Below are 7072 nucleotides of genomic sequence, written 5' to 3'. Positions count from 1 at the left end.
CTTTCAAAGTTCCCATTTTCTGGAGGGTGTTATAAATGTATTTGTTAGTTCTTTTTTGGGGGGGAGGGATTTTCATTTTTTACTTTTTATTTGAAGTATAGTTGACTTACAAAATTACATAAGTTCCAGGTGTACAACATAGTGATTAGATATTTTTATACATTACAAAGTGATCACCACGATAAGCCTAGTTACCATCTGTCACCATACAAAGTTATTACAGTATTACTGACTATATTCCCTGTGCTGTACATTACATCCCCGTGACTTATTTATTTTATAACTGGAATTTTGTACCTCTTAATCTCCCTCACGTATTTCATTCTTCTCCCCACCCCACCTCCCCTCTGGCAACCACCAGCTTGTTCTCTGTATCTATGAGTCTGTTTCTGTTTTGTTATGTTTGTTCATTTGTTTTGTTTTTTTATGTTTCACCTATAAGTGAAATCATATGGTATTTGTCTTTCTCTGTCTGACTTGCTTCCCTTAACATAATACCATCTAGGTCCATCCATATTTTTACAGAGGGCAAGATTTCATTCTTTTTTGTGGCTGAGTAAATATTCCACTGTGTGTGTGCATGTGTGTGTGTGTGTGTATACACACAAACCATATCTTTTTTTTTTTTCAACATCTTTATTGGAGTATAATTGCTCTACAGTGGTGTGTTAGCTTCTGCTGTACAACAAAGTGAATCAGCCATACGTATACACATATTCCCATATCCCCTCCCTCTTGGGTCTCCCTCCCACCCTCCCTATCCCTCCCTTCTAGGTGGTCACAAAGCACCAAGCTGATCTCCCTGTGCTATGCAGCTGCTTCTCACCAGCCATCCATTCTACATTTGGTAGTGTATATATGTCCATGCCACTCTCTCACTTCGTCCAGACCACATCTTTATCCATTCATCTATTGGTGGACATTTAGGTTGCTTTCATATCTTGACTGTTGTAAGTAATGCTGCAATGAACATAGGCATGCATAACCTTTTCAAATTAGTGTTTTTGTTTTCTTCAAATAAATGCCCAGAAATGGAATCGCTGGATCTTATGGTAGTTCTATTTTTATTTTTTTGAGGAATCTCCATACTGTTTTCCACAGTGGCTGCATCAATTTACATTCCCACCAACAGTGCACAGGGGATCCCTTTTCTCCACATCCTTCCCCACACTTGTTATTTGTTGTCTTTTTGATGATAGCCATTCTGACAGGTGTGAGGTAATACCTCATTGTGTTTTGATTTGCATTTCCTGATGATCAGTGATGGTGAGCATCTTTTCATGTGTCTGTTGGTTATCTGTATGTCTTCTTTAGCAAAATGTCTATTCAAGTCCTCTTTCCATTTTTTAATTGGGTTGTTTGTTTTTGCATTATATTCAATTTTCATGTAATATTGAATACATACAAAAGATTATATATTTCTTTTTTTGAATTTTTTTGTATAGCAGGTTCTTATTAGTTTTCTATTTTATACATATTAGTGTATACACGTCAATCCCAATCTCCCAATTCATCCCACCACTACCGCACCCCACCCCCGCGTCCCCCCTTGGTGTCCATACGTTTGTTCTCTACATCTGTGTCTCTATTTCTGCCTTGCAAATCGGTTCATCTATACCATTTTTCTAGATTCCACATGTATGCATTAATATACAATATTTGTTTTTCTCTTTCTGACTTACTTCACTCTGTATGACAGTCTCTAGGTCCATCCACGTCTCTACAAATGACCCAATTTCATTCCTTTTTATGGCTGAGTAATAGTCCATTGTATATATGTACCACATATTCCTTATCCATTCGTCTGTCGATGGACATTTAGGTTGCTTGCATGACCTGGCTATTGTAAATAGTGCTGCAATGAACATTGGGGTGCATGTGTCTTTTTGAATGATATTTTTCTCTGGGTATATGCCCAATAGTGGGATTGCTGGGTCATATGGTAATTCTATTTTTAGTTTTTTAAGGAACCTCCATACTGTTCTCCATAGTGGCTGTATCAATTTACATTCCCACCAGCAGTGCAAGAGGGTTCCCTTTTCTCCACACCCTCTCCAGCATTTGTTGTTTGTAGATTTTCTGATGATGCCCATGCTAACCAGTGTGAGGAAATACCTCATTGTAGTTTTGATTTGCATTTCTCTAATAATTAGTGATGTTGAGCAGCTTTTCATGTGCCTCTTGGCCATCTGTATGTCTTCTTTGGAGAAATGGCTATTTAGGTCTTCTGCCTGGTTGTTTTTTTTTTTTTTTTTTTTGCGGTACGCGGGCCTCTCACTGTTGTGGTCTCTCCCGTTGCGGAGCACAGGCTCCAGACGCACAGGCTCAGCAGCCATGGCTCACGGGCCTAGCCGCTCCACGGCATGTGGGACCTTCCCAGACTGGGGCATGAACCCGTGTCCCCCTGCATCAGCAGGTGGACTCTCAACCACTGCACCACCAGGGAAGCCCTTTTTTAAGAATCCACCAAAGTGTCTTCCAAAGTGGCTGTACAATTTTGCATTTCTATCAGCACTGAAAGTTCCTGTTGTTCCACATCCTTGTCAGCTTTTGGTATTGTCAGTGTTTTGAATTTTGACCATTCTAAAAGGTGTGTAGTGGTATCTCATTATTTTGGGGGGGGCGGGGGAGGGAGTTGTTTTGTTTTGTTTTGAGGTATAGTTGATTTACAATGTTGTGCCAATCTCTGCTGTACAGCGAAGTGACTCAGTTATGGTATCTCCTTGGGTTTTTTTAGTTTTTTTTTTTTTTTTTTTTTTTTTTTTCTGTACGCGGGCCTCTCACTGTTGTGGCCTCTCCCGTTGAGGAGCACGGGCTCTGGACGCGCAGGCTCAGAGGCCATGGCTCACGGGCCTAGCCGCTCCGTGGCATGTGGGATCCTCCCAGACCGGGGCACGAACCCGTGTCCCCCGCATCGGCAGGCGGACTCTCAACCACTGTGCCACCAGGGAAGCCCGGTATCTCCTTGTTTTAATTTGCATTTCCCTGATGACATTTGATGTGAAGCATCTTTTCATATGGTTGTTTGCCATCTGTGTGTCTTCTTTGGTGAGTTGTCTAAGTTCTTGGCCCACATTTTAATCAAGTTGTTGGGTTTTTTTAGTTGTTGAGTTAAGTATTCTTTGTATATTTTGGAAAACAGTCCTTTATTGTATATGTCTTGCAAATATTTCTCCCAGTCTGTGGCTTGTCTTTTCATTTTCTTGAACTCTCTCTTACTTTCACTGCAATTTATTTGTTGAAGAAACTGGGTTGTTTGTCCTATAGTTTCCCCTATTATGGGTTTAGCTAATTGCATCCCTGTGGAATTGATTGTTTAATGTCTCTCTGGTGTTTTTGTTTTGGTAAATTGATATTAAGATCTAGAGGCTTAATCAGAGTCAGATTTTTTTTTAAAGTTTTCTATTTAGAATATGTTATCCTAAGAGCCATTTTAAAAAATATTTATTTGTTTATTTATTTATTTATTTTTGGCTGCATTGGGTCTTTGTTGCTGTACATGGGCTTTCTCTAGTTGCAGCAAGCGGGGGCTACTCTTCGTTGCTGGGTTCAGCCTTCTCTTGTTGCAGAGCACGGGCTCTAGGCACGCAGGCTTCAGTAGTTTTGGCACGCAGCCTCAGTAGTTGTGGCACACGGGCTTAGTTGCTCCACGGTATGAGGGATCTTCCCGGACCAGGGCTTGAACCCATGTCCCCTGCATTGGCAGGCGGATTCTTAACCACTGTGCCACCAGGGAAGTCCCCAGATTCAGATTTTTACATTTTGTTTTTATTTTTCAAGAATGTTTCATAAACGGTGTTGTGTACTTCAATCAGGAGGCACATGTATCTGGTGTCTCAATTACTAACAGCCTTTTGTTGACCATTGCCTAGATTCATTATTTCAGTAGGGGTTACAATATCATGATATTCTAATTTGGCTAGAATACTTCTCTAAAGAAAGACTTTTCCTTATTCACTAGTTGGCTACCTTGAGGTATAGTTCATACAGAAAAGTCTTGGTTCTTTCCCTTTGTTTACCAGTTTTCAAAATAATGAGCAGATTCCCTAGCATCCTCCAAAGGTGACAATGAAGTTTTTATAAAAAGTACTTCGAACTTGGATTTAAACTCATTTGATGGTTTTCAGTCCACTGAATCAAAGCTCAAATTTTCCCATTTCTGGCCAATGGAAGCCTCTCTTCAAGTTAGCTCCTGAGTCCTGTTAATGCAACCCCAGTCATCTTTGATAGCTTCCTTGCTTTCTGGTAAAAGAAGATGTTTCAGGCTCATCTTATGTATTTCCTGCCCCATCCCTGAATTGACCATTTCTCTAATAGCTGAGGAGATGACTTTTTACCAGCAGCTTGTCTGGTTTTATCTGCCAACCTCATCTTTGCCCGTGAACCTTCATTAATTCAGCTGATGATTATCTTCTGCAGTTCCAGGGCAAGCCTCTGTGGCCACTTTGATAGACAAGGATACCTGTTGCCCTCCTTTTATTACTTTGCCTCAAAATAGGGACCTAGACCTACTCTTAATTTCCCACAGCACAGATAAGAACTGCTATAACTTTTAACAAGTCTTGACTGAAAGTTGAGGACATGGCAGCATCTAGAAACTAACAACTACCATTAGCTATGGCTGCTCATAGAACCACAATCCCATTCATTATTCAGGGCTTCTTTGTGGCCGAGGCCAGCTCACCCCACACTCAGGGACACCCTTGATCATCAGTGAATACACTAGATTCTAGGCCAGAGAGAGGAAGGAAAGTCCTTCCCCAAATCCCATCGACTTCCCCAACTTACAAAGTTGCATTTTTTAAATTAAAGTATAATTGACTTACAATATTATACTAGTTTCAGGTGTACAACATAGTGATTCAATATTTTTATATATAACAAAATGATCACCACAGAAATTTGTATTTTTCTAGGAATTTATTAGCATAAAGTTCTTCTCTTTTATTCCTAATATTAGTTATCTATGCCTTGATTAGTCTTGCCAGAGATTTTTAATTTTATTATTCTTTTTTCAGCAACAAACTTTTGACTCGGTTGTTACTGTCAGTTGTTATGTTTATTTTCTATTGTCCTAATTTTTGCTTTTATTTTATTATTTTCTTTCTTTTTTTTAATAGTTTCATATTTTATTACTAATCAGGTGTACTTTATGTTTTATTGAAGTATAGTATAATTTACAATATTATATTAGTTTCAGGTGTACAACATAGTGATTCAGTATTTTTTATTGTTTTCTTCCTTATACTTGCTTTGAGTGATTCTGATGAGGTTGCTGGTTACTGTGGCATGACCTAGTCTGTAGGATATCTTCCATTTGCTCCTCCGGAAGTACTCTCCACCCTTTCTGCCCCACGAGGGTGAATTGTTCTCTACTCCTGTAGCCTGTATGAACTACCCCAATGGGTTCACTTTCCTTCTGGCTTCTACTTGGGTCCAGTCAATGGGGCATCCAGGCAGGAAACTGGTGAAAGGGAGTAGAATGATGTCATGATATTTGTCCCCCAGGCTTCCTTCCTTCCAGGGTGCTTCAGGCTGGCTAGTCTCCCAATTGAAGGTCACTGTTCCTCTCAACTTCTTTTCAGGAAATGGTAACCTTTCCATTCCCTTGTTCTTTCAGGCTGGGTATGGTAATTGCTGTGCTATTAGTAGCCCCAGATTCCTTAGTTGTTCTTTGTGGTTCTCTTACACTCTGCCCATACCTTTGTAAATAGTCTTTTTTTTTTTTTTTTTTTTTTTTTGCGGTACGCGGGCCTCTCACTGTTGTGGCCTCTCCCGTTGCAGAGCACAGGCTCCGGACGCGCAGGCTCAGTGGCCATGGCTCACGGGCCCAGCCGCTCCGCGGCATGTGGGATCTTCCCAGACCGGGGCACGAACCCGTGTCCCCTGCCTCGGCAGGCGGACTCTCAACCACTGCGCCACCAGGGAAGCCCGTAAATAGTCTTTTTATTAAACCCTCCTCTAAGCTTCCTAATTTGAATGAGCCATATGTTTCCTGTCAGGTGCCTGACTGGTACACCTAGAGACCATTCTGACTGGTACATGTTTTTAATTTAAAGTCTAAAGTTAATCATTATCTTTACACCACTCCCAAATAAAAGAAAAACATTAGATTAGCAAGGTTGTGGGATACAAGATCAATATTCAAAAGTCAGTTTACTTCCATACATTTGCAATTAACAATATAGAAATGAAATTAAGAAAACATTTCCATTTATAATAGCATAAAATAGAATAAATTACTTGGGAGTAAATTTAACAAAAGAAGTACAAGAAGATTTGTACACTGAAAACTATAAAACATTGTTAAAAGAAAACTTTAAAGACCTAAATAAATGGAAAAATATTTCCATGTTCATGGGTTCGAAGACACAATATTGTGAAGATGGCATTACTACCCAAATTAGTCTACAGATTGAATGCAGTCTCTATCAAAATTCAGCTGCTTTTTAAAGAGAATTTGACAAGCTGATCCTAAAAGTCATTTGGAAAGTCAGGGGACCCAGAATAGCCAAAACAATCTTGAAAAAGAAGAACAAAGCTGGAGGATTCACACGTCCTGATTTCAAAACTTACTACAAAGATACAATAATCAAGACAGTGTGGTGCTGGCATAAGGATAGATGTATGAATTAATGGAATAGAACTGAGAGTACAGAAATAAACCTTTATATTTATGGTCAGTTGATTTTTGAAAAAAAATTGGATTGCCAAGGCAATCCAATGGGGAATATTTTTAACAAATTTTGCTGGGACAGCTGGATATCTACTTGCACAAGAAAGATTTTGGACCACTATTTAACACCATATTAAAAAAAATTAACTCAGTGAATCAAAGACCTAAATAGGAGCTAAAACTATAAAATTCTTAGGAGAAAACATAGGCATAAATCTTTGTGACCTTGGATTAGGCCATGGCTTCTTAGAAGACACCTTAAAGCACATGTAGACAAAGAAAAACAGATAAATTGGACTTTCTCAAAATTAAAAACTTTGTGCTTCAAAGGACACTATCCCTACAGAATGGGAGAAAATATTTGCAAATCAAATATCTGGTGAGGGTCTAGTATCC

Source organism: Hyperoodon ampullatus (assembly GCF_949752795.1).
Source record: "Hyperoodon ampullatus genome assembly, chromosome: 14".
Taxonomy (NCBI): domain Eukaryota; kingdom Metazoa; phylum Chordata; class Mammalia; order Artiodactyla; family Ziphiidae; genus Hyperoodon; species Hyperoodon ampullatus.
Note: the sequence above shows the minus strand (reverse complement) of the source record.